Raw genomic sequence first — 27786 nt, 5'->3', positions numbered from 1 at the left:
TAGCCACAGATCCTATTATGAACTGTACTTTAATCGGGTGGGTAACTTTTGGTAACTTAAACCAAACTGAAGTCAGATCAACCTCTGCTGAGTAAAAGTCCTGAAGACCTGCAGAATATCAGTGTACCTAGGGCCAAAAATCTTCCAAAAATCATCATCCATCTGTCCCGTGTAGGGCCCATTTTCCAAGTCTCTAATATGAGACACTACTTTTCAGCCTTGACAAGAAAGATATACCCAAGGTGTATATCTTCAAAGGTGATGATCGTCAAATTAGAGCCCCAGTCTTATTCCTTGGTTCTATGCCTAACTCTGCCACTGACTTTTTTTTAACCATGGGAAAGTTATTTAATACATCTGCCCCTTAGTTTATCCATCTCTGTAAAGGGCTAATGATACTTACATACCTGTAACTGATGTTCATACAAGGCCTTGAGATGCTTGAATGAAGAAACTATGTACTTGAAAAGCATAATTATATTCATGCATGAGACCATCTCTCGGTCTTTCTCTCCCCATTCCCTATGAGTCCAACATTTCAGGTATATAACTTGAGGTCATTTTTTGTTTTAAATGTGGCATTTAATGTCTCCACTTCAATTTTCTCATTTATACACTGATTATGCTAATTCTCACCTTCCCCATTAGTGGTCATGGCAACAAATTTGAAAAATCGCCGAGACATGGAATTTGATTAAATCATGGAGTTTATTTGTGAAAGGAAAAAGTAGTGAAGCATTCACTTCAACAAGATTAAACTGACAAAGTGTAATAAAGAGCAAATGCCAGAGTACATACAAGAGGGCTATTAAGAGTCTAGCAGAAATAAATATTGAATTATTTCTTTATCAGTCCTGCATATTGTTTTGCAAAAACTCAATCTAGCAGCTTCTCCAGACAACTGAGAACACGGAGGATGTCAGTGCAGCCATGTGATCCCAGGCCATCCATACTCACAGATCTCTGAGAAGAAAAATGGTTGCAACTTAGTATTACAATTAGCGAGGTTCATCTCATTATCAGCCTGATACAATATGCACTAGGAGTTAGGAAGAGAAAGGTACAACATTTTGTTGTACAGGTATTCCAACAGAAGTGTAGTGGATTAAGGGGCAACCATCCCACTCCCACTATTGAGGGAATGACCGTTTTTTTGTGATCTGTCCTCGTTGATGAGAATGCATTAAAGAGGCTGGGTTGGTCTGCCCAGCAATCAAAGGAGGCCTCGTTAGTACTCCAGGATCCCCACAGGTCCACCCTAAATGTGCACCACTGAGGGGATGATATTGCTATCCTTACCAGTAGCTCAGGCCCAGTATAAGATACTGAAACCAGGAGAGCCACACTGAGGTAAAACCGTAGTCATTCAATGGTAAATAAAACTGACACTTGTGCCCAACAGTTACACAAAGGAAATAGGGAAACCTATGTATGTAGTTCAACTACCATTTGACAACCACCAATGGCTGAAGCTAAAAGTTGTGTATTTTGGATATTCTTTGGGCAGCATATCATACAATCATTGTCTCTCTCTCTCTAACTATACTGTAGAAGATCTTCAGAGAAAGATTATATACACAGCACGCTTGCAAAGTCAAAGCTCCTGTGCACGAAAATTCCTCAGAGTAGGTCAGGATGGCTAGCCAAAAACCTGTAAAGAAGAGAAAGGAAAAAAAAAAATGGTTTGTGGCAGAATTACGAAAGTACAAGAAAAGAAAAGAGAAAAGGGCAGCTTGTTTCAATATCTTTCTGTCTGGGATTGTGTTAACTTTTCCTTCCCTAATGCACAGCAGAGCTGAAACTGAGTTTAGTGGAGGATGATCATTAATGCTTCACATTCAGTGAGTGGGGACAATTACAGATGTTTTTGCTAAAATGTGACATGAAACCATTGCTGGCTTTCTGTTTTTATGGAGACAATTTGTTTTATCCTTTTTTTATATTATGCATCACTGAAATGATTAACTAAATCAAGGCAAACCCTGTGTAACTATATTACCTCATGCAATAATCAAGTAGCTAACAAGAACCATAGCTAAATGAACTTAAAGTAATGACATAAGCATGGCTCCATGCAACAGATATTAGTGCGTTGAATATTTCTTGAGCTATGTAAGGCAAGAAATTGACTTAAGCTTAAGTTTTCAAACTTCGGTGCCTAACTTAAGACACCAAAAGTAAAATTTTCAAATGACTTATAAGCCTGCCCCATTTTTCAAAACTGACAGCGGGCCAGAATTTTAAAGGTATTTAGGCAGCTAAAGACATAAATAGGCAACTGGTGGGATTTTCAGAAGTGCAATGTGAATGCCTTTAAATGTCTGACCCCACTGGCACTTTTGAGCCTAAGTCCCATTGACTTCCACTTCTAAAAATGGAGCAGGTTCCTAAGTCACTTAAAGTGCTTTTGAAAATTTTGCACCTAAATCCATATTTAGGCATTATCTCCCATTCATTTCATTAGCCATGGTGGATGCCCAGCACCTGTAAATGATGGCCTGATTTTCCGATGTCTAAATCTAGAGGTAGGGGCCTTATTTTAGAACTCACAAGCTAGGGGGAAACGGGACAGGAATTGACCCTAGGGCCTAATCTAATGTTAATTGAAATCAAAGGAAAGATTCCTAGTGACCTCAGTTGGGCATTAGATCAGGGTCTTGATGCATTTAGCGGAGAGGAACATCTGTAGAAGGACAGCACGTCATCTTCAGCAGGAAAGGCTCATTCTGACAAATAGAATTCCACTGGTACGATTGTTCATGGGAAGTGAATAAATAATACCTAGCTTTTATCTAGTGCTTTTCATCAGTAGACCTCAAAGGACCCCCATCATTTATCCCCATTTTACAGATAGGAAACTGCGGCCCGGGGCAGCGTAGTGACTTGCCCCAGGCCATCCAGCAGACCAGTGGCAGAGACATGGATAGAATTCAAGTCTGAGTCCTAGTCTAGTGCTCTGTCTAGTAGGCAACACTACTTATCACAAAGGCCACTGGAATTAACTTGTGGGTTTCATTCAAAATTTTGTAAATGTTTTTTGCAGTATTCCCCCTTATCCACAATATGGGCTAAACCTGCACTCACTGAAGACAAGAGACGTTTTGCATTGTCTTTTTCAAGTGCAAGATCTGGCCTTTAAGCTCTGTGAAAATAAAGAAAAACTAGATGGGGGGAAAAGAAGACTTGCCAAATAGTCTGATGTGGCAATAATAATTTAGGGTGCCTATAGAAGGTGCTTCAGTAGGTCTTCATCTCTGCGCTTTTTTCTTAAATTTTATACTAACTTCAACAACTTCTTAAGAACTAAGCTTTCAATCAGTATATTTAGCATGAGCCTAAGTTTAGACCTCATCATCCTTATTAGTATGTATTGTTTATATTGTGCCTGTGTTTTTGAGACCTAATGGTGCAGAGAACGTAAAAACCTAGTAAATGACAGCCCCTGCTCCAACCAGTTTACAATACTCTACGGTGAGATACCAAAAATGTCAACATGCTTTTCAAACAGTCATTCATTAAGCCTTTCAACACACTTGCAAGGTAGATATTAATACTTCACTTTACAAATGAGGAAATGTCATGGACTCAGAGGGACCGTGAAGTGTTTTGTGCCAGAGGGAAGAATGGAAATGAGAATGCCTGATTCCCTGTCCTGTATTCTTGCTATTAAAGTACACTTACTTGTAAAATGCACATTGACAATGCACTGCAGATAATTAGTGCCTCGGGGTAATCAGAAATGGACTGTAGTGTGGGACTCTTTGTAGCTTGACCACATGGAATATATTCATAATACAGTGAAGAAATTGTTCAAGAGCAATTAAGTGTTGCCCCAGAAAATATTGCCCCAGTCCAGGGGTGCTGGAACACTTTGTATAGTGGGGGTGCTGAGAGCCATTGAACCAAACTGTAAACTCTGTAGATAATGGAAACCACTTCAAGCCAGGGGGTGTGGGAGCACCCCTCGTTCCAGCACCTATGCCCAGTGCCACTGCCAAGGTCAATGAGAACAAAATTGATCAGCCACATAAATGCTGGGAGACTGCCCCAGAGGCTTTTACAACTTGTTTAGCACATGCTGCAAATATCCCTTCCTTCTATCTAAGGTCTCCGTCACTGAGCAGCTCACAATTTTTAATGTATTTGTGTGAGGTAGGAAAATGCTATTACCCCATTTTACACATGGGAACTGAGGCACAGAGAGGTCAACTGACTTGCCCAAGGTCACACAGGGAATCTGTGGTAAAGCCAAGAATTGAGCCCAGGTCTCCCAAGATTTACAGTCGTGCTTTAATTACTGGATCATCCTTGCTGCTGCTGCACTCGTTAATCATGAAGAGTTCCTGCTTTTGCCAATTATTCCTCATTGCCTTCTCATTCACCCTTGTTTGACTGAGATTAAACCCATCACCCCAGCTACTATGTAGAATAGAAGTGGTGAAAAAATTCTATTTAAACTTTTTTTTTTACACAGAAAATGGGGTTTTTGATTAAAAGAATATTTTCACAGGAAGTGTCAGCTTTCCTCAAAAAAAAAAATTCACAAATCTATATATATTCAGTTTTGTAATGAAAAGTCACTTTTTTGCACTGAGAATTTGGATTAAAATACTTTTCTATTATTCATATTTTTCCTCATGGAATAATAATAATTAATAATAAAAACATTTTCAAACAGCTGTAATGTAGATGTAGATATAGGGTCTGTCACTGCAACCCATTATATGCAGGCATTGAGACCATGTTCATGGACCACTGACGTCGATATTTCTAGAACAAGGCATGTTATTTGGCCCTTCCATGCCAGTTAAAACAAACATTTCTCGGAGAGACTTCACATCAAATTATTTTTGACTGACTCTCAGTGCGCTCAGTTTCCGTGCTATAATGAAACTGGTTTGTATGGTTCATGCATTGGACTGTAACTGTTCATTCCATGGAGAATAGTTTTCAGCAATCCACATTCTAACAGAACTCAAGCCAGCTCAGTAAGACAAGTGACACCAAGAAATACACCGTTATCTTATATTAGGAGAAAGCGTATTGTACAGCTTATATCTATGCCCACTCTATACTCAACTTCCTTTCCTTCCGAGAAAGATACTTTTCCTCCCATATTAAAAGACTTCAGTACTGGCAATTGTAATACCCAAATTGCTTCCCTGAAATCCCTGTGGAGAAGCAGCCATAGCTATCTCCACGGGACTTTCCCCCCCTCCCCCCCGCCCAGTCACCTCCAGGCCTTATGAAAGTTTCTCTGCAGGTTCAGGGTTCAGTCCTGGGGCAACGAAGGGGGGTGGGTGGGCTGGGAACAGGACAGGGACACTCAGATCATCTCCTTCACAGCATCACCGGATAAGATAATACAGCCCCAGGCCTGGATTTATGCCAGGGAAACCAAGTGCAGAATGTGGCCATAAAATTCTGCATGTTCCCTGGAAGATCAGCCAGTAAAATTCTGTGGAATAAAAACCTTTCCATCTGTCAATAATGGTTCCCTTTAAAAAATAAATATATATAACCACCACTCTGCTCTGGACCACAAACTATCACTTGCAGTCTCCAACCCAAACTCAGTGAATTTAAAAGCCCTAGCTAGTTTGTTTCTACTTTAGTTAACCTTGGGCCAAATCCTACTGGTTTTGCAATAATTTCATTGACCTCAGTAGGACTGCTTGGCTAAGTAAGGCAGAGATCTGGTTCGCCTATACGCATTGATACAGTACTTCTAACTTTGTATCCCATTAGAGTAATGGCTTGCAGTAAGCATGTCTTGTGTTCCCACCCCAGCTGGCTGTGGTGCAGAAAGGGTAATATAGCTGGAAGCCTGTACTATCTCTCCACGGAGAATTCAGCTGGGCCGCTGGGTGAGAGGATGATGTGTCTTCCCACTACCCAGTCCTGCCCACTCCTCACCCAGCCTAGTCCTTCCACATGACCCACAGAGTCTTACTGTGATTGACAGCCCTAGGCTGCACTTACTGTGCTGGCCATATCCTGGTACCCCAGCCTACTTGTCTGATCACCCATCCGGTGAAGGAAGAGGTGATCCATGCAAGAAGGCTCTCCAGCCTTCTCCCCACCTGCCACGTCCCCTCTGATGTACAGATCTCTGGAACATAATAGAGGCCTAAAGTTAAGAAATGTTGTAGATATGTGGCCACGTCTACACTACAAAATTATGTCGACCTAACTGATGCCGGCATACAGCCACTGTTATCAAACCACTTGTGTGTGTGCAGGTGGCTGCTTGTGCCGGTGGTGCACATCCTCACCAGAAGCACTTGTATCGATTGTATCCTCAGTGTGGGGCATTGTGCAATGGCTCCTGAAAGTCAGTAACAGTCGGCGTAAGCAATGCAGTGTCTGCATTACCTCATTACATGGACCGTGCCGCTACGCCGCTCAGGGAGATGACATGACTAACTCAGCGTAGAAAGGCACTCAGGTCGGTGGGAGCCAGATTTAAGTATGTTTCCATAACTAGGTTGATGCTTCCACAACTAGGTCAATGCAAGGCAGCTTAGCCCAATATTAGATGCACAAATTTGATTGATACATGGTTGTGTTGTGAAGAAAGCTGGAGGAAAAGAAGAAAGAAGAAAGAAAGAGGAGTGGGCACAACTCAACCACGTTTGTCATAATGAAGACAGATGTTTAGAGAATCACAGCCACACTTGCCATGTAGACAGAGCCACACTTAACCTTTGTGATTCACCATAGAAGACCCTGCACTTGCTCCCACTGAAATCCAGAGTAAAGTGCCCACTGACTTCAATCTTCTTAGCAGATGCGCAACATGCCTCAGGTGGCACGTAACCAGGATTCATCACCGAATTTGGTCCATTGGTTGGATCATTAGCTTCTCCGGTCCAAGGCCGGGTACTAAGAGGGAGTGCAACGTGAATGCGGATCCATGTCCCCCACTGACTTCAATGAGGGCTTGGATCTAGGGGTCATCTTATGTGTCCATTTACACAAGCAGGTCAGACTGTTACTCTGTGGCACAATCACAGTTTATATCTTGGAGTCAGTCTATGGCCCAACAGCATAATCTGAAAACCTCTTTAAGAACATTGTTTGGGTGAGTGCTAATTAATAGTTTGAGGAAAAGAAAAATCCAGATTAGTTTGAATTATTATAGAGGCATGACTCCATATTTGAGGTTGCATTGAGACTTGCATTTAAACCAGGATTTAATTTCTTGAGTCTACATTAAAACTTCACTGAGCACAAAAACTGAATTGACAGAGTTCTGAATACCTTCTCCTATGTTTTACTCTTCAATCCCTGCTCTGGAGAAAAAATACCCAGTTCCCATAATAAATAAATAATTCAGCCATTTCCCTTCATTTCTTAAACACAATGAGGGTAAGCCTCAACCCCTCCCCCCCCTTTAAAACCTATCTTAGAAAAATCATTTAAATCAATCAGATAACAAAATAGAAAACATACTGTTTAATCAACAGCGTGCAATTATGGGATCTCCCTCAGACACAACAATGGAGCCATTGTATCCACCCATCTGAGCAGTCAGCAAATTGTGGTAGTACAAAGCTGTAATGAATTAAAGGCTTTTCTGCAGCAGATAGGATTGCTGTTTGTTACTAAAAAAAGCACGTCCTCTGAAATCCTCTCTAGTCTGTTGCATGCTAAATTCATGTTAGTGTTTCTAGCACAGAATAAAACCTTAAAAACCAGAACCAGGGGGATGAGGCAGGGGAAATTGCCAGACTGGAGTGACTTAATTTTACGCTGATTTTTCTCATTTTGCATGCTAGTGATTTTCTGTAAGTGGTTGGTAGGAGTGCTTATTGGTAGATTTCTTGCACCTCTCTCTGAAGCACTGAAACTGACTGCTGTTAGAGAGGATACTGGAGTAGATGGGCGGGGCTGATCCAGTATGACAATTCCTATGTGACTGTGATAATCATAATGATTCTCTCAGTAAGCACACATACATTTATGCTGACAAAATAATTGCTGTCCAGGCAGAGTGGCTTAGAGGAGCGGGTACTGAACTGGGAGTCAGGAGACCTAATTTCTGTTCCCATCTCTGCCAATGACCTGCTGCATGACATTGGTCAGATCACCTGGACCTAGATCCTCAAAGATATTTAGGCAACGAGCATCCACCGATTTCAGTGGCAAGTTATGAGTCTACAGACCTTTGCAATCTGGGCCTTCATCTCTCTTTGCCTTGATTTTTCCCTACACTCTATTAGGGAATGAGACTGGTCTATTTAGAATCCTAGCATATAATTTGGAAAGTAAACATGTATTATTTAGAGAGAATTAAATGACAATATTGCAGTTAGTGTTGTGATACATATTTTGATAGGCCTAAGTAATCCAGAGCAATTGTTTCGTTACACTTTGTAGAAATGCAGGGCTGGAAGGGTCCTCAAAGTCATCGAGTCCAGCCCCTGCACTGAGGCAGGACCAAGTAACCCTAGACCCCCCATGGGTGTCTGTCCAACCTGTTCTTAGAACCCTCTAATGATGGGGATTCCACAGCCTCCCCTGGAAGTCTTATTCCAGAGCTTGCCTACCCTGATAGGCAGGAAGTTTTCCCTAATATCTAACCTAAATCTTCCTTGCTGCGGATTAATCCAGTTACTTCTTGTCCTACCTTCAGAGGACATGGAGAGCAACGGATCACTGGCCTCTTTACAACAGCCCTTAATATATTTGAAGAGGGCTATGGGATCCCCTCCCTCCCAGTTTTCTGTTCTCAAGACTCAAAGCAAGCCCAGCTTTTTAATCTTTTCCGAGGTTATGACAAAACAGATGCATTTCTTGGGTTTAAAAAGGCCAGTAATTGTTTTAATTATGAGCAGGGACCCTGAATCACTGAAATTGACTTTGGCCCTCATCCAGTAGCCATGGGAGTAAACAGGAGGTTGGCCATTGACTTCACTGGGAGCAAGCTCGGACTACAGGGCATCAGGGATGCCTAGAATTGCGTAGTAACCTCTCTCCCCTTTCCCACCACACCACCCACAACATGTCACATTGAAACTAGATGCACCTGCTCGGGAATTTGTGTGGGGGCAGAGATTATACATGGTTATAAATCCCGAGCCTATCAACAGCCTTTGGTAAACATTTGGAGAATCCTTCCTACCTGTCTTTCGTCCAAATATTTGCACCGTGCAGGGTTGCGAGTCGTTTCCTGACATGTCCTCAGACTGCAGGTCGACTCCAGAACAGGTGGATTAATCGCCTTAGTTTATTAAAATAATTGCTTGGAACTAGACGGTCCGTCTACCCACAGGAAATTCAGGTGAAGACGTGAACTTGCGGATAAGAATTGTATTTTATTGTATGCGTGTGTTTTAGGGTCTGATCCAAAACCTTAGAAAACGTTCCTGGAAAGATTCCCCAGTGACTTCCCTGGATCTGAGCGATCCTACAGAGAGACCACTTTACAAGATGCTCCTGCCTTGTAGCTGAGCAAAGGATCCGGAAAAGGCAGCGCCAGCCTCGTCTTTTAAAAACGAGCCCCTGTCCTGGATAGTAAAGCCAACCCCTGTCACATTAATCCTCACAAACTGAGGCATTCTCCAGAGAAAGCGCAACGGGAGGTTGCTACGAGGTGAAGTGCTTAAAAAGTACGCGCGAGCCGTTTAACATAAGCAAAGTGGCCAAGGTGAAATAAAACAATCCTTTTGGGGGAAGAGGGAAGCTCTCCGGACTCAGCTTTCGTCGTTAATAGGGCTGCCTAGATGTCAAAAACCAGTGTTTAAGCTTACAGTGCTAAAGCCCAGAGCTGGCAAGATTGCACCCTACACCACACTAATTCCAATCTTCCATTCAACACAACCCCTACTTTATGGCTAACTATACACTGTAATAAGAAAAGGAGGACTTGTGGCACCTTAGAGACTAACCAATTTATTTGAGCATGAGCTTTCCTGAGCTACAGCTCACTTCATCGGATGCATGCCGTGGAAACTGCAGCAGGCTTTATATACACACAGAGAATATGAAACAATACCTCCTCCCACCCCACTGTCCTGCTGGTAATAGCTTATCTAAAGTGATCATCAGGTTGGGCCATTTCCAGCACAAATCCAGGTTTTCTCACCCTCCACCCCCCCACACAAATTCACTCTCCTGCTGGTGATAGCCCATCCAAAGTGACAACTCTTTACACAATGTGCATGACAATCAAGTTGGGCCATTTCCTGCACAAATCCAGGTTCTCTCACCCCCCTCCCAAAAACCACACACACAAACTCACTCTCCTGCTGGTAATAGCTCATCCAAAGTGACCACTCTCCCCACAATGTGCATGATAATCAAGGTGGGCCATTTCCAGCACAAATCCAGGTTTTCTCACACACACCCCCAACCCCCATACACACACAAACTCATTCTCCTGCTGGTAATAGCTCATCCAAACTGACCACTCTCCAAGTTTAAATCCAAGTTAAACCAGAACATCTGGAGGGGGGGGGGAGGAAAAAACAAGAGGAAACAGGCTCAAATAAATTGGTTAGTCTCTAAGGTGCCACAAGTCCTCCTTTTCTTTTTGCGAATACAGACTAACCCGGCTGCTACTCTGAAACCTGTCATTATACACTGTAATGAGGGGGTGGAATTTCTGATAGCGTAGCGAAGAAAATATTTGACCTTAAGTTTAATTGTAGGATAAAATTGCGTCGGGGAAAATGTGTTCTCTCTCGCTCAAGCTTTGGTCAGGATCTTTCACTTGATCTCGTCTATAAAATCCACGCAGGGCCACGTCAGGCTGTATGGTCTTCGGGGCAGAAGCTGCCCAAGCACACTGTCAGCGCCGGGTAGGCGCCGTAAGGTCAGAACAATTAACAGCCCGTGGAATCGGACACTGGTGGATGGAATTTGACCATCAGCAAACTGGATAGCGGTTTAAGATGGGACCCAGAGCCGGAAATTGACTAGGTAGGAGTCATCCCTTCGTGCGCCTAAACATTGTCCATTTTATTTTAAAGCCTTGTTTCCAATGGGCTCCAGCTCAGCTAGGCAATATGTAGGCATCGATCCCTTCTACAGAAAGAGAGAGATCCTTGCCAAAGAGGAGGTTGCGGATTGCCAAGCAGCGTGTAAATTGCAGCCAGGTAGTCCCCCTTTGTTTCTCGCACATTTCCTCCCCGCACCAGGACTTCCTTTCGGGAGGACCCTAGCATCCCCCGCGCAGACTAAACAATAGCTGGAAAGTTTTCTTTAAAAAAACAAAACAAAACAAAAACCAACCCCCTCACAGTTCAAGAGGAGAAAGTCACTGTCCCCACTGAAGCGAGCTGACTGGGGAGGGGAGAAGCAAGGATGTGGCGGAAGCATAAAGCACCTGTCGAAGGCTATTTACGGATTAGCCAAGTGCTGACAGACAAATTGGCAAGATTAATAGGGGCAATCAGGGCTGTGTGGGCTGGAGTTGTTGGCTGACATTAATGTGACATCACTTTCATCTGCCTTTGCCTCGCCTTGCTGAGCGGGGACACAGCGTCGCCGGTGGTGCTGGAAGCTCCGACGGGAAGGCAGGGCGGCCAGACACCGGCGCTGGGAAAGGTGTAGCGGGGGAGGTTCGCGTATGAGACCCCAAGTGGGTCGGCTTCGCGCTTTTATTATTAACAGGAACCCTCCCCGCCTAATTGTGCCGCGCACACGGTTAAACACCCTTGGAAGTAAACCCGTCCAGGGAAAAACCGAAGAGGGTCGAAACACGACCAGCTCCAAGGAGAATTCGTTCTCCGCGCCTTTAACTCTTTCTAGACGCCGACGGAAGGGTGGCTTGGGGGTTAACTCGATACAGTCGAGATGTCCTGGGAGGAATTATTACTCCGATGCGACTGGAGAAATTCCAGGTTTCGCGAGAAAACGCGTCCCCGTTTTTAAACAGCAGGAAGTCAGGTAGCCCACCTCTGCAAAAGTGACTTTAAGTCAACAGAGGTGATTCAGGTTTGGGGGAAATGAGGCCCAGGTGTCTACAATGTATTTTTGGCTGGTTTCTGCATCTGTCAAAACGAGCGCTCTTGCACTAGCTTTTCTGTCCTGAAAAAAGAAAAATCTTAACACATTAGTTACAGTCTGTTTTTATAATGTATTGTCCAGGCACTAAACCTTAGCTCGATGCGCCCGAAAGAACGGGCGGGACCAGGTGTAGATCACACAAATGAAGCATCCAGCGAGGAGCACCGTTGGCACCAAAGGAAGTTAGAAACCCCTTTTAGGGTAAAATCCTGAGGAATACAAGATAAGAGCTAAAAACGCAATTGCAATGCTTGAGTCTAACGCCTGAAGCTTTTAACAAGTTCAATGCCTCGAGAAGGCATCGCTTTCCTCTCTGCCACCAAAACCAATGCAGAAGTTCTCCATGGAACTTTACTGGGGCAAAGCAATCGTGTTTCTTTCGTGCCGAGGTTATTGTGGAGATGGTTTTGTCTTTCTTGTTCTGTTACATTCTGGCCTGCGAAAGTTTCACGCTCATTCCTAACTCTTGCTAATACCCTCTTCAAACGGGCCTTGTTTACACTTCGTTTTTTCATTGTAGTTTGGTCCACGAGGAAACACAACAGTAATAAAACCTATGAATCTAAAACTGTCCTGACCCAGCCCTGCTTTAACAACTGTCCTCTTGTCGAGAACTGTTTACGCGCAAAAAGGAAAGTGGGAAGCCAGCGAAGGAGACACACACCTATATTGAAAAGGCTGACGTAATTTGTGGGCACTGAAATAATTTTTTACCTAAGGATGAGGACAGGGGAAGATGGTGAAAATCCGATTTATTAAAAGGAATCTGCACGCAAGAGATCCCATCAAATGCATTGATACGGGCGCATGTACCAATATCCCAAAGAAAGATTCGAATTCGGTGCAGTCCCTGGGGCCCTAAATATTTAGCGATGGTGACTGACTGATTGAAAAGTCCGCTTGACCCAACAGCCGGATCCTGCAGTTAGGGTAAAAACCCCTGCTGAGGTCAGGGGGAGCAGTGTCTGGCTAAGGACTTTAAAATCGAGCCCTTTGGCTGCCGGTCTGATTTAAAGGGAGTGGGCAAAAGATTTGGCCATCGATGTTGGGGAAATCATGGTAGGTCACTGATTTTTGAGCAGATGGTAATCTTTGGAAGGGTCTGCTTGAAATAGTCCTGGAAAGATCAGGTATTTCTCAACCCCAGGGCTCCTACAGTTATTACTATTTCAGGTGGGATCATCAAAGGCCACGTGCCAATATGTGTTAGCCCTGATCATCGAAAACCGGGAACTCTGAGCTCTGCGGGGGGGAGCCTCTGGAGGAGTGTTTAAATGCCCGATCCTGCCCTGCCTACTCCACTGGGCGAAGAGAATCGGGCCGTTTGAAACTGTACCAAAAACGCTGCAAATCTGAGTGCTTTTCATACATCTTTCGTGTGCACTTCCAGTTATTTTCCAAATCCAATCCCAGCACCAAAGCTAGTCTGTCCTTGTCTCGACTGTAGCTTTCTTAGGAGCTGATGGAAAACATATTCCACAGCTTGGAGCAAGACAAAAGCAGCAATAACCACACACAGAAAATCTCCCCAAATAATGCAAATGTGTTTCTGTGAAAACGACAACAATCATATTTGCTCACAGAAACTGATTACGTATACAGTTTACCAATCCAGCAGCAAAATTCAGGGCATTCAGTGGTCTGTTTGTAATCTCATCCTTCTTTTATTAACATAAACACCACTCAACCAAAATATACATGGCCACCTACTAAGCCAGTAAAGTGAATGTAGAGACCATCTCGTTGCTTTCACAAAGCATATTAGCTTGCCTTTAGTGTGTGAATGAATATGTGTGTACATGGCTCTCTCTTTCTCAAGACTTCTTACTTATATAGATGTACAAGTATTTTAAAATATATATAGACATTCATTGAATGTCGATATATACTAAAATACTATATCTATCTATCTATATATTTACACACACACTCATGTATACCCCACAACTGATCTCCCACCTCCAAAACTCTATTTTGGTGTTTTTTACTTTTTTCAAGGGGAAAAAATATCCATTGACATTCACACACAGCTAAACTATCCTGTATAACAAAACTTTGGTAGGTTAATTTTTTTTTTAGTCCTTGTTCTCAGTCTCTCTCCATTCTTGTCCCACAACTTCAGACAATATCTAAGGTTCTGTGTTCAACACTGCTTGCAGAATTCAGTCTCTTGGTGACAGTTGCTTTGGGCGAGGTAGGTTGCTTTGCTTTTTCTGCTGGCTCTGGGTCGAGAAACAGGGAAGAAACAGAGAAACTCCTCCTTCTGAAGCGAGGGGATCAGTGTTTATTTCGTTATTTTACATGTGGGGACTTTTTTTTGCTCTCTGTCTGCCTCCTTTCTCCTTCCCCCTTTACAGTTTTGGAGGGAAATGTACCTGTCCCCGCACGTGTCTAATTTATCTGCACACGCTATTGTTCACCAGAACTTGGAAGTCCTGTTCTTTTCTTCAAACAGATGAACCAAACACTTTACAGTTTCAGGGTGACCTTGGAGAACATTCCAGAGAAATAGCTTCTTTTAATTAAGTGAAATCTGTGCAAATCAGACACAGGGCTTCTCTTATAGCTTTGCGGTCTGAAACGTTTTCCCTGTGTTATCACTCTCCTTTCTGACACCCCGGCGCTAATTTCACAACACACGTATATTTGTTTTAATCAAAGCACTTTATACCGCTTTAACATCCATCAGAGGAGTTCATATTCTTGTGAATATGACACAATCTCTCCCCAGATGCCACGGCTATATAGACAACGGTTTGTATACGGTTTAAGTGCTTAGCATTTTGCCCTCCTGTTGGTTTTTGCAATAAATACCTACAGAAGTGTCTGCTGCGATTCGCCTTCTTGTAATTTCTGGTCTCGCTATGGGGCAGATCTATTTCTATTTCTCGCTCGGGGCTGCTCACAATCGGCTTCGTCGCACAGAGCAGGGCTCGTCTCTGAGCAGGTCTGCTCGGACATCGCCCCTTTCCATCGAGTGCGCTGGTTTTTACACGGCGTAATATAACCTTGTAACCTTAAATAAGATTCCAAAGCGAAGAGGCAAATAGCAACATCAGGCGCAGCCCGGAGCCGGGTGCGGATTCTGATTCACATCCATGATCTATCCATCTCCGATGCCTGCGGGGAGCTCTGTTCTGTAGAAACCGGGAACCCAGGCCGCGTTGCAATCACTGTCTGCTTTATCTCTCAGCTCGGTGTTGGAAGTTTCAGAATGATGGAGGCGGTTGGGAGTAGACAGATAAAGAGAAGGGATCTCTCCCTCCATGATCGCTCGAAATACAAGCTGAAAACTATGGGATAGAAAAGAAGGCGGCAATCGTTGGAGAGTCGGCGGAGGAAAGCTCTCGATTAGTGCAATGCTGGGGTGATTTTAAATCCGGTGACTCGACAAGATATAATCTCCCCGCACCACAAATAATGTAGGCTTTAAAGTAGCCGCCGTATTAGTCTGTATCTGCAAAAAGAAAAGGAGGACTTGTGGCAGTTTAGAGACTAACCAATTTATTAGAGCATAAGTTTCCGTGGGCTACAGCTCACTTCATCGGATGCATACCGTGGCTTTAACAACTCTGTCTGGAAACGAATGCGACAATTCAGAGCGGCATTCGTAAACCTTCCGCTCTAGCTCTGCGTGGAGATTCCTAAAATAATTTTAAAACAACTCCCAGCAGATATTTTAGGACCACAATTTCATCCAGGACCTCCCCGCTCAACGGATACATTTCCTGATCGTCTACGGTGCTTTAAATTAGTGTTTTTGCAACATTCAAATAATATCAATCTCCAGGGGGAAGTGTTCAGGATTTTTGTGTTTTAACCGTAGACTACCCAGAATGTCAGAGCAATAAACTCAGTGTGTAAAACATGGTTACTGTATCATTCATTCGGTGTTCTTATTCCTTTAAGATATACATCCAAATTCCCTTGTTTCAGGCAGTTTGTTTCCAGTGATTTCTGAGACAGACAAAACGATAAGATTAAACTTTTGCCTCCATCTCTCTTTGATTTATCGATTTTAATTGGATTAGCTGCAAACTGATATTTTTGAGGCATATTTTAAGGACTGGAGAGGGGGAGATTAGCTGTCAGGAGCCGAGTGTTTTGCCCTCCAACCAGTGAACTATTTTAAAAATCAACGTGTGACTAAGGAGAAAGCAATCGAATTTAAGGGTTGGTATTTTGCATTTTCAATAAATTTCTCCAGAGGTTGCCCGGCACGGACGGAGAGACACACACGAAATATAAAGGTAGAATAAGAAAACTTAATCTATCAGACCCTAGAATTAGATGGACTCATGGAGAAAACAACTGCTTAATGGCAGAGCGCTAGTCACTCCAGAACCAAATACCTGTGTTTTGCAGAGACTCGTCTATCTGCTTTTCTATATTTCATGTTTCCATTTTAATTTACCCCAATCCAATTCTTTGCGGATTTTTTCCCCCCGGAGTGTAATTTCTTAGAGTGTTCTTTTGTGTTAATTAAAAACAATGCATGTCTACTTAGCCTGAACCAGATTCCTAAAAGGAGATTAACCGCTTCAATGATTATTTTGATAGGAAATGAACGATATGATTGTCCACATTGTTCTATTTCTAACAAGCACAGCCTCTCTAGTTAGATACAGACTGGGGGGTATGTGCTTATACCACACTGTGTCTGTTTCACCCCAGTTTTAGCGTTTAGTTATAATTATAATTAACGCTATGGAGTCCGCACTATGTTAACAGACGCAGTATATTCTAAGCACATACTAGTGGGGACTCCATAAGATTAATTATAATTATAATTAAACGCTAAAACTGTGATGGAAAACGCCACCAGACGAATCGTGCAAAGCATCAGGCTTTCGCCTATGCAGATGACCGACAAATGGAAATCAATTCTTGACCTATAAGAAAAAGTTAAAGGTAAAAAAAAAGAAAGAGCCAGTTTGAAGATAATTTCTGCGTTAAGGCGCTGGGATAGATTCCAACAAAAACAATTGCTTAGCCTTAAAGGAGGGTGAGAAGAGAAAATTGTATTTTCCTGCGTAGGGAGGATATGTCAAAAGTCATTTTGCATTGTTTACACAGCAGAAAGGAGTCCAGAGCTTTCCCCCTTTGCCTTAATTTTCGTGTATAGTTTACATTTGAGATTTATGATGGACACAAGAAGGTAAAAAACACCTCTCCTCAAATGTTAATTGGCGGCATAATCTATAATCGGTGAAACTAACCATCGGTGGGTGCGGAGTAATATTGTCCAACTCTGTGTGTGGACATTCGCCCAATCTACATACATTGGATGACATCCTGGCTCATCTGAAATCAATGGGAGTTTTGCCAGAAATTTGAATGGGGCCCTGGTTTCACTCACTGTCAGAGAGAGACTAGGTTGAGGCAGGGGGCTCAATCCTGTAGCCCAGGAGGAAGCAGACCTCTTGCTAAACTCAACAGAACTTCTGCTTAGCTGAGGGTTGCAGGAGCAGCATCAGGTGGAAGCTAATTCGAATTGTGAAAAGTATTTTTCTACCTGCATTTCTGTTTACAAAGGGAGGGGTTAAATGGAGTCTTGCCAAAGTGACAATTTAATGATCTTTCCAAACATATCCAACTTTACTGAAGCAAAAGAAAAGTGAATAATCTCTAGTGCTTTAAATTATCCCAGCTCTGCACAGATAACTAACTATTTTATCCTAGGGAGAGGGTTTGCTATTCCCATTTTGCAGACGGAGAAAGTGTGGGCATTGTAGTGGCGTTCAGGGTGCGGTCCAGGGAGCGGTTTATTGTGTGCTTTGCCCCTAGCCCTCTGGTCTATTTAAAGGACTCTTGAAAAACAAGGTGTTATTCTGGTGTCCTTTCGCCAATGGACACGGGGGGAGCGGGGGATGATTCGAAGAAGAAACGAAGCGCGAGGGGATCAAGCCCACTCCACTAACGTTAATGACTCTCTGATTTAGGGGGCTAATCTTTACTCCGCCTCATCATCCGGTTGGCACCAAAGGGAGCAGAATGTGGCCTTTGGATTGCCACTGGAATGTATGTCGATACACGGTCTCCGCACCCAGCCCTGCCACTCCTCACTGGCAGCAATAGCAGAGTGAGGACAGGCTATTCCCCCTGCGTGGGGATTTGCAAGAAAGGACCCTGCCATCCTTGTCTGCAATCTTCATTTTCTATTCTTCTATTTCTTTCTTCACAGTCTCATCACTGGCAACGACACCACTTCGAAGAGGCATTGTTTGAGCACGATACATGTTCCTTATATGATGAATATTTACATACGCTTTCCCCGCATGCAGTGTGACGTTACCAAGGCTGGATCAGTTGGGAAACTGAGTCTTAAGCCTTCACGAATCAGACTGGGAATAGAATGGCAGAACCTCCCTTATTGGCACCAGACAGTAAAGATGCACGCATCTCGCTATCTAACCGGTTATTCTGCCTAGAGAGCTGGAGAACTAGGGGGAGATTGCTAGAAAGCTGCCCGGGGCTGTATTTAGCACCTACAAGGGGGATGGGGCGGCGGCGGAGGGTGGGGTGGGGGGGATCCGTTCGTTCTCTGGAAGCTAAATCATCGATTAATGTAGAGAAGCCTTTCCCTTAGCAGGTGGCTAACTAACGCGAAGGCCTTGCTTGCTGATAATTGTACATAGTGGGAATTTCAGATGGAAATCTTTCCTTAAAGCAGTTATAAACAATGCACATCTGCATTAGCTTGGCTTACAGAAAGGGACATTGAGGGTAAAGTTTGCACGGAAATGTACTTTGATTGATCATTTGGTCGAAAATCTCCTCCTGCTTTTACTCCACAGATAAGTGAGCGCAAAAGCGCACCAGACATAGCCGATCTATAGCATGCATTGATTGACATGTGCGTTTGGGGAGTGGCTTTTTTTAAATGCCATAATAAGCTCGTGATGACGGCTACCTATAGGTCATACAAAGGCTTCCGAGCTGAAGGTATTATTTGGTCTCGTAGTGGATGAAGTATGTCAGAACTCTTCGGTTATCTCTTGGGATTAGTCTGAAAATGTTGGCATTTGTGCGTGATTTCCGCTTTACAGTTCAATACACGCTGCTATCCTTAGCTAGCCAAGGGACACAACTGACAACAGGATGCATCCGATGAAGTGAGCTGTAGCTCACGAAAGCTCATGCTCAAATAAATTGGTTAGTCTCTAAGGTGCCACAGGTCCTCCTGTTCTTTTTGCGGATACAGACTAACACGGCTGTTACTCTAAAAACTGACACTTTGGAATTGACAAACCTCGTGGCTAGAAATAGTCTCTGCTGGCCTGTGAGTCTGGAGTGAAAGGGGCTTTCTGCTGTGCTCCAGGTAACTGGAGAGCTTTGATTGGACACAATGAGTGGAAAGGTTTTTGTGGCTGTTGTTGGAGGGACCAGATTGGACTTCCCCATCCATGTTACCAGCTGACCGTCCTTTTTATCATACTTGCCCAGGGAATTATGTCAGTAAACAATGCGCGTTGTGTGTGTGTGTGTGTGTGTGTGTGAAAGACACACACAGAGAGTTCAGTTTGCTGTCATGTATTCCCCAAAAGAGCCCCCACAGCTTCCTTCTAAAAGCCCAGGGACCCCAATTCGTTCTCCAGGAACATCTCTTCCCTAGGATGCCTGGCTTCGGGGATGATTCATGGACATATATGGGACATTTGGACCCAACCTCCGGTACTCCTTTCCACTGACCTCACTGACTCTGCGAAAGAGGAGGGCGCTTGGCTCCAAAGCCTGTTAGAGGGCTCTAACGAAATGATTGCAGGCGGGATAAGGTTTCCCAATAATGCACGGATCGTGCCTGCCAAACAGTCGAGACGCACCCCACCTCTGCCGGAGAAACAGTTCCTGGAGTCCCTATTGTCTTGCATGTAATGGTGCCGCCTTGTTCTAAGCGTATGTCCCCTAGGTATGGACAGGCAGCATACAGTTGATCTCATAAGCTGATTTGGTGATTTATATTTCTACTTTGGAACAACGCCTCAACTATCAGAAATTCGGATCTATTTTTCGGCAACTCCTTATCTTCTTTAAGTTTTCAAAGTCATGTTGATATTTCCGTATGATTGTACCAACACACTGTGCTTCTGGACAACAATACCTTATCTTCCTCTGAGAACTAATTTGGATATTAATCAGCTAGGTATTAAAAATTAGGAAGACTTTTATTGTCAAAGAGAGCAATTAGAGTACATGTAAATTAACTCCTGGGAACTTCTGCAACCTATTTGGTTATTTTCTTTTTTTTTTTTGCATCCCATTGTGCTATTTATTTAGCAGAAAAATCAACACGCTCACTTGTCCCCTGTATAGAATGGAAATATACCGTATTAATTCTCTTCAGTCTGCATATTAGAAAAAGCTTTTTCTCCCTTCGCTCAACTGTGAATAAATACAAACCAGTATTTTATTTTTGGTCCCAAACTCTCACTACCGAGCAGGACTTTTTTAAACCCACAAAATGGTGTAAGCTTTGCAAAGTGTGTGTGTGTGTGTGTGGGGGGGGGGGTTTCTTGCAACATCACAACAATTACAACTATGTCCCTTGTCCACAAACAACAAATCCAGCTATTTTCCCAAGTCACATAAAATCAAAATCCCCTGTCTTTGACGCATTTTGTCATTTACTTTTGCCTCACTCCAACTACCTAAGATTTGGATTCGGGCATTTCAAATGCATTTTGATTATAAAGGCAAACCCCGAAAATAAATTCAAGCATAATTCGGGGGCGGGAAGATACAGTTTATAATACCTTGCTCTCAGAGGATTAAGGTTGTTCATGCTACAAGAATAATTGTCCTTCTAATGACTCTGTAGCGGTTTTATCTTCATTCAGCAAACCAATTTAGTTCCTTCAGAATTATTTGCTTTCAGCGCACATAGGAAAGTAAGAGATGACTTATCTGAAACATTCGTGGGACCTAAACATTTCTTCTGGACAAGTTACTCAGAGCAAGATTATTGTATGGTTAATAACGCTTGTTGGGGTTAGAAACGCGTCTTGCCTTAGAAATAGGCTTATTGGTGGGCTCCGTTGATTTATATCAATATTTATGTTTTTCCAAAGGATAGTTTAATCTTATTTTTGTCAGCGTACTCCCCTCTCTTTAAGTACTACTTCACTTTTCATGCAGCAGCTTATTCTGAAAATAGCGTCAAAAGTCATGGGAGATAATGATTGTCTCGAAGGGATTCTAGGTTTGGCTCAATAGCGGATTTGCTGGGGAACGCAACGCATGGCCCGGAGGAGCGTCACCTTGCAAGAGGTGAAACAGGCCAGACCCTGCTCTCTGATGTCACTAAAGGAAAGGCCAGCCTCAACAGAAAATGATCCCGTGGAGGGGGGGGGGAGGGTTATAAAACAAAACAAGCTTGGGACTGGTGAGATAACACACAAGCCAGACCCGATCCTGCAGGCTCACTGGGAACTTTGCCTGAGAAAGGATTGCAAGATCAGACCTAAAACAGCTTTCCTCCAAATAGCTGACAACAAGAATACCCTGTAGCAGGAATCAGACGTGTAGGTTCAGTCTAATCTCCCTTTCTCAATATAAGAATATTCACAGCTCTTCTTTGGTTTCTCTTGCACCCAACTACCTGATACATCCGCAGACGCATCGATGCGATAAAGCTCCTTTCACTCCAGAATCAGAGGCTCCTGCCCCAGCCTGGAAGTGCTGGACAAAGCTTCTTTTGAATCTAACGATGGTTAGGCCAGATCGACCGAAAGTTCAGTATCTGGAGGCTAGGGGAGACTAATTCCTTTGATCAGAAGGCACCAACTTCTGCCTCAAGGCAGGGCCCGATCCCGATAGCAATTCAGTAACATCTTGTCTGGCTGCGGAGCTCGCTTCCAGACTCTTCCCCCCCCCCCCCCCAGCCCATTTATGCCGTGGTTAGCTGCGCAGATCTGAGTTCCAGCCAGCGGGAAAATGCTCAAAGCATTCTCGCTACCCACCCGTACGCGAAGATATAAATACATGGGGATATTTTAAAGATCTCCTCTGTGGGAAGCGATTGTGTCTTGGATCTAAATAGTAACGTTCGAAGGTTAATATCTCTGGAACTAGTTTCTGTTTCAGGGACTACTCCTTTGCCAGCAAACTCCCCAAAAATCTTGCGCTAAAGAGGGCTGTAAATTTCTGCGCTGTGATGTTGTCAAATATTTCATTGAAGAACGTCTTTGAAACTGTGTGTTTTGGGGCAACCTCGGGACCGTGCAGCTAAAAAGTCCAATCCTTTTTTCCGACCAAGGCTTGAACTTCTTCCTAACATGCAGCTGCCAGGAGGCCTTAAGTGCTGCATTTATGCTCCAATAGACCCAACAGCGGCTGGATTCGACAACTGAGCAGCAGTAATTTGTGCAAAGCCGCCCCAAAACTCGGGGGGTCAATCTTCACGCTCCCCGCAAACCCCTGTAGATTTCGCTCACTCCCGACTCGGAACCTACGCTTGTAAGATCCCACTGATGTGTGTGTTCCGCTATAAGATAATATTCTATTCAGGCCGTCTAATGCTGTTCACGGAAACCATATTTATACATTCATAACATAGGCCAGGGCGCAGATGTGTACACATGGGTGTGTAGACCTGTACAGACATAGGTGTATGTTGTGTGATGGGAAACACACATTCTAGATAAATGAATAAAAGGATCAATGAGACTAGGGAGTCAGATTCCGATCAGGGCTGATTTGAAATCAATAAGCGTTATGGGAGGGATGAAAGTAGGCCCTGATTTCCGGGTGACTTTCCACAAGCATAAGTGGACCAGTGAATGGCGTATGCATGCTGCATTGTGGGGCTAGTTATATCCTCGCTGCACTCTCATGGCATGGACCTGCATCTGAATCCTGTTTCGTCCAATAGCCTGCTACCCTCTGCCTTTAACCCCTTGTGGCCAAGACTGGGTTGCTAAAGCTGGCTCTCTTGCCTTGCTGGTCTCCAGGGAAATCAGCGGCGCTCCGGGAAAGCTTGTCTTTTCCGCCACATATTTCCTGCATGAACTCACTTACGGTGCTTTGAGCGATGGTGGTTGTTTTTTTGTTTTTTTTTCCCCCTACCCGGAGAAGCTGAAACGCTGATGGTGCGTGAGACCGAAACCTACGCCGGGTCCGAACTTTAGTAACAGATCGCGGATGCTAGAACTGCCCCGAGGGCTTTGCATCCCCCCCTAGCTTTGCCCAGACCTTCACTGGTTAATCCGCCGTGCACACGTGCAGCTGGGCTCTTAAAGGTGGGATGGGGAGCAAGCGTCTCCCAGGCTTTTCCCCCTGGAGGAGCCTCTTCTGGACAGGTTCTTATAGAGGGGAGATGCCAATGAGCTGCCCGAAGCGTGCCCCCCGCCCCCAAACAGTGCCCCCTCCTGTCAACACCTTTTAGGTTGGAATATTTACACGTTAACAAAATGCCCCCCTCCTTCCTCCCTCCGTCTGTAACCCACTGGCTGAATCCGCCCCGTCACTCCCTCCCCTCCTACCTTATGTAAACGTTTAGGCATCAGTTTGCACTGGGCTAAAGCGAGGAGTTTGGGCGATCGCCTCCAGAAAGCGAAGTAGGGGGGCGGGCTTCTCCAACTGAAGTCCCTGGTGTTAATGAAAAGCAGGGGCAGTGGAGAGGAGGACGCACGCCTGTCTCTGCCCTCTCCATGGGTGGTCTGCGCTCGGATAAACACATGGGCCTCTTAGCAAAGCAGCACCCAACTGCACATTCTTCTTACCACAATACTACCTATATACATTTCCATACTCGGATTACAGGCTGGCTTGTTGCAGAGTCTAGTTCACTTAAGCAATTAGCTAGTAAAAATACCTTCAGCGCAGGAAAAGGAAGAAAGCTCAGATTTGTCTATTTTTACACAAAGCACGGCAGATTTAAAAAAAAAAGAGGAGAAAAAATGTCTTTTGGAAATTAATTTTAAAACAAAGGGTTATTGAAAGAAAGAAAGAAAGAAAGAAAGAAAGAAAGAAAGAAAGAAAGAAAGAAAGAAAGAATAGAAACGTTACAGGCCCGCTGGACTGATTTTTAGCCCAACCGTCTGATGTGAAATCTCCATCAAAGTGTCAACATATTTTAAAAATACAATAATTGCTCTAAATTATATTTTCCCCATCTAGTTTATTTTGCTGACGGGGCCACAGATAAGGAGGGGAGATCTTATATTTTTAATGGGTTTGTTTTATACAGGAAAATATCTATCCACATAAATCACCGGTCTGACATTTTTCTAGGGAATGAATTTAAGACATATCCTATTTGCCCTTTAAGAATCCGGTCTTGACCATATTTTGAATAATTTTGACGTTTTATAACCAACAAACCACGGAAGCTAACAAGTTACCTAACAACTTGGTCCTCTCAGTCTATAATAATAGTGACACCGAGGGTTAATTTATTGTAAAATAAAATCCTTGTGCTATATACAATAAATCATGTCTTGGCCTTTACTCCCAAAATCTGTTATTTACTAAACACACAGGTTAGTTTATTACATAAAACGATGTAACATTTCTTCCTTTCCCACAGCTAGGCCTATGAAATACGGAGTAGATTATGACTGGGGTTTTTTTTTTGTTTTGTTTTGTTTTAAAGTTTACCAGATAAAGACGTCGGGAAAAAATCTTCACACTCCCAAAAGTCAGTGGGGGAAACAAAGAAAACAATGAAGCAAAAGACTGTTTTATTTTAAAGAAAATTGTTTCGTTAAAACCACTGAAACAAGCCTCATCTTTGCTTCAGCTGATTGTTTTTTCTGATACAATAGTCGAGATACTTCCTCATGTAAATTACCACCATTTTAACTTGAACTGCAATACAAGCAGTAAAGCCGGACTTTTATTTTTCATGTGTCCTTATCAGCACCCCAGAAACAATTGCAAAAGATCTTAATACGTTGCATCCCTTGTTTACAATTCTGGAATTGACATATATAATCTGCGTTCTGAATTGTTTAATTTCCGAGTTCATTCCTATATTTCTTTCAAGCAAAGTGGGGGGAGGGAGGGAGAGGGAGGAAGGCACCTACAATGCGATTTCATATTTTAAAGAAATCAAGAAAAATAATAATTTGAGCTATAACACAACAGCTGCAATGGAGAAGAATAGGTTAGACAAGCTCACAAGACAATTAAACGCTGATTTAAGAAGGGTATTCTGCATTATAAATCTGGTATCTGTAAACAGAGAAAACATATGCTCACTTACTGAAGAAGAGATGGGGAAATGTCTGATGTTTTTTTTTAAACTGAGCAACAACACATGATACACTCACGATTGGTTATCCCCGTTTGCTCTATGCTTTTTCTGGCATAGAATGGTATTTTAACCCGTGTGCCTTCCTGCTCTGAGATGGAGATGTGGAACGGAATTTTCTGCACTGGGGGATGGTCCCTCCTCTGTATAATATCAGTTTATGGGACCATTTCACCGCATTTCTGTAGCCGGGGGCGTGGGGAGAAGGCCATATAGAAACAGAGAGCCCCCTGTCACATTGCAGTTGTATGTGGATTATCCTGCAACCCAGGCCCTGAATCAAGGCTATTTACTAGAGAGCTTTCTTTCTGGCTCGCAGCTCAGGTCATTTTACCGGCTGTGAAATACCAATCAAAAAAACATTGTCTGCGGTGCATACGTTTCATCTATGCTTCATTTTTTGTCCTGTTAGCATGTTGTAAGGGCCAGTGACACACAATATATACCGAGGCACACTGACAGATCTGAACCGAGCAGCAGAAGTCCCGAAATGCGCTCGTTTCCCGTGGAAACATGCGTTCTGCTACCCCTTGCAAACGCTGGAGATTGCGTCTGAGTTTTGCAAGAGGAAAAAAAAACACAAAACACAAAAAACAAACCCCTGATGTGAAATCCCTGTTGGTGGTATCACAGATGTGTCAGGCGCCCTAGAGGCTAGTAACGACTGGCTGCAAATAACGTTAACAGGGATTTTGGAAACCCGATCAGTATCTATCTTTCTTTTAAAAGGTATTAAATTATCATAAAACCCTTAAAAGCGAATCTGGGTAGAAGGGGAAATTAAAGGAGGAAGGAGAGAAGGCGGAGGGGTTTTCAGCCTTTCACTCGGCTAAGATACTTTGCAGAGCCGAGAACAGGCAGGAGCAGAGCAAACTCTGGTGGATTTTTTTTCGTACTATCTGGCCTTTGCTCCCCCCCCCCCCTTGACAAGAAAGAAAACGGCAACAGCCAGCACATCTGCTCAGTTTCTAGCGATGAACTGTGAAAGCCAAACTCCCCCCCACACCCCCCGCACAAGCCCCCCTCTTATAGCTTAATTGTGCAAAAGTTACCACGCGCGCCTGGTAAGAAGGTGACAAAAGTTTAAAGTGACTTACCTTGATTAGTGAGTGACAGCTTTACTGATGAAAAGATGGTCAGACTTTTTTGTGGGTGGGGGTCTGATGAAGGCCTTGCCCTCCTTTTCCTCCCCCCCTCCATGTGGGGTGTGGGTGTGTGTGTATGATCCATTACTTCTGAGGATCAAAGTCTGGCCATAGCTGAAAAAATCAACACATGTTTATATCACAACAACAACAAACAACAACAAAAATCTAACCCGGCAGCAAAACAGGCCACGGGCGCTATTTTATATGGCTTAGCAAGGGGCCCTATGCGAACTACCAGGGACTTTTCTTTCTGATTTCTTTTTATTAAAGAACCCCTGAGAAGATGTTTACATTTCGCTGTATAAACATCCTGCCCATGTTCCTGTCTATCTTCAAAAGAAATAAGAAACTTGGTTTTTAAGTGGGAGAGCTTCACTCCGGCTACATTTCAAATGAGAGTCGCACTCCAGGGCGAGCCGCATTTCCCCTTTTTCATCGAGTTGTGTACAAACAACCCTCGTGGCTTTCAGAGCCAGCAAACAGCTGTCTGCATCGGGCCGGAGCCCGGGAACTTAGCTTCTGCGGCTTGGATTTTTGTCTCTTTTAAATCCTGCAGGCGCTTTGTCTTTTCCTTCCCCTCCCCGCCCCCCCCCCAGCCCCGTTTTGATCTCTATCATGATTTAGGAATAGAGACGGTAAGAGCAAAGATCTTAGAAAACTCCCTCGTACGTTGCAAATTTGTCTTCACTGTCCTCAACTGGGCTTTGGGGGCTGAAAATCAGAGACGTCCGGATGAAAATGTTAGTGACTTAAAAACGTGGTTACCTGCGGGGCAAAATAAAGACAATAAAACGCCCTCTCTCCCGGCCCCCCTCCCCCCAATCGCCCCCGCACAGGCCTCCTGGGCCAGGGGGTGGGGGGCCGTATTGAGAAGGGATTGACGCCCAGGACGAGAAGGAGCAGCCTGAGACTCCGTTGCAAAGCAGTTGGCCGGAGTGTAAAGGTCCCTTTAAGTGCCCACCAAAGCTGAGCTTGAGCGAAGGGGCGGGCGGGCGGGGGGGGGGGGGGAGAAAAGGGGGAGGTGGGGGAGTTGGTCGGGGCGGGGAATTCCTCTTGCTTCTTACGTCTGACTGTCAAGACCCGACAGACGCCGCTGACACGAGATAAAGTTAAAGGCGATCGGCGCGGCTGGGGGCAGAATCCAGCCCGACGGAGATGAAAAGCAGCTCCCAGCAGCAGCCGAGCTGAGAGCCAGGAGGCGGCATTGGGGGAGACCAGCCTCTTCCAAAACAACGTAGGGGAAAGGGGGGAAAAAACCCCACCAATTCCAGGGGGCTTCTCTGCTCGGCGCCCGAGCCCGGACAGCGGCCCCGTCCCTCCGCCTCTTGCCGCGGGGCTCGGATTTAGGGCCAGGGTGGAGGGGTCACTTGC

The 27786-nt window shown here is 44.1% G+C and overlaps 1 long non-coding RNA gene across 3 annotated transcripts; it reads right to left on the bottom strand.

The window, feature by feature from the left end:
- Positions 1-783: 783 nt before the first annotated feature.
- Positions 784-27291, bottom strand: LOC311528795. 3 transcript variants are annotated; one of them, XR_014713703.1, is made up of 4 exons: positions 27085-27161; positions 26365-26526; positions 1578-1651; positions 784-963 (listed from the first exon to the last, which is right to left on the bottom strand). It is a non-coding gene; the product is annotated as an uncharacterized lncRNA (long non-coding RNA). The 3 variants fall into 3 exon arrangements; XR_014713702.1 differs by lacking the exons at positions 1578-1651; positions 27085-27161 and adding an exon at positions 27181-27291; XR_014713704.1 differs by lacking the exon at positions 1578-1651.
- Between the last annotated feature and the right edge of the window lie 495 nt (positions 27292-27786).

The sequence above is a fragment of the Lepidochelys olivacea genome (assembly GCF_965140295.1).
Source record: "Lepidochelys olivacea isolate rLepOli2 genome assembly, chromosome: 12".
Taxonomy (NCBI): Eukaryota; Metazoa; Chordata; order Testudines; family Cheloniidae; genus Lepidochelys; species Lepidochelys olivacea.
The sequence above is the reverse complement of the archived record's forward strand: the minus strand, read 5'-3'. Positions and strand labels throughout refer to the sequence as shown.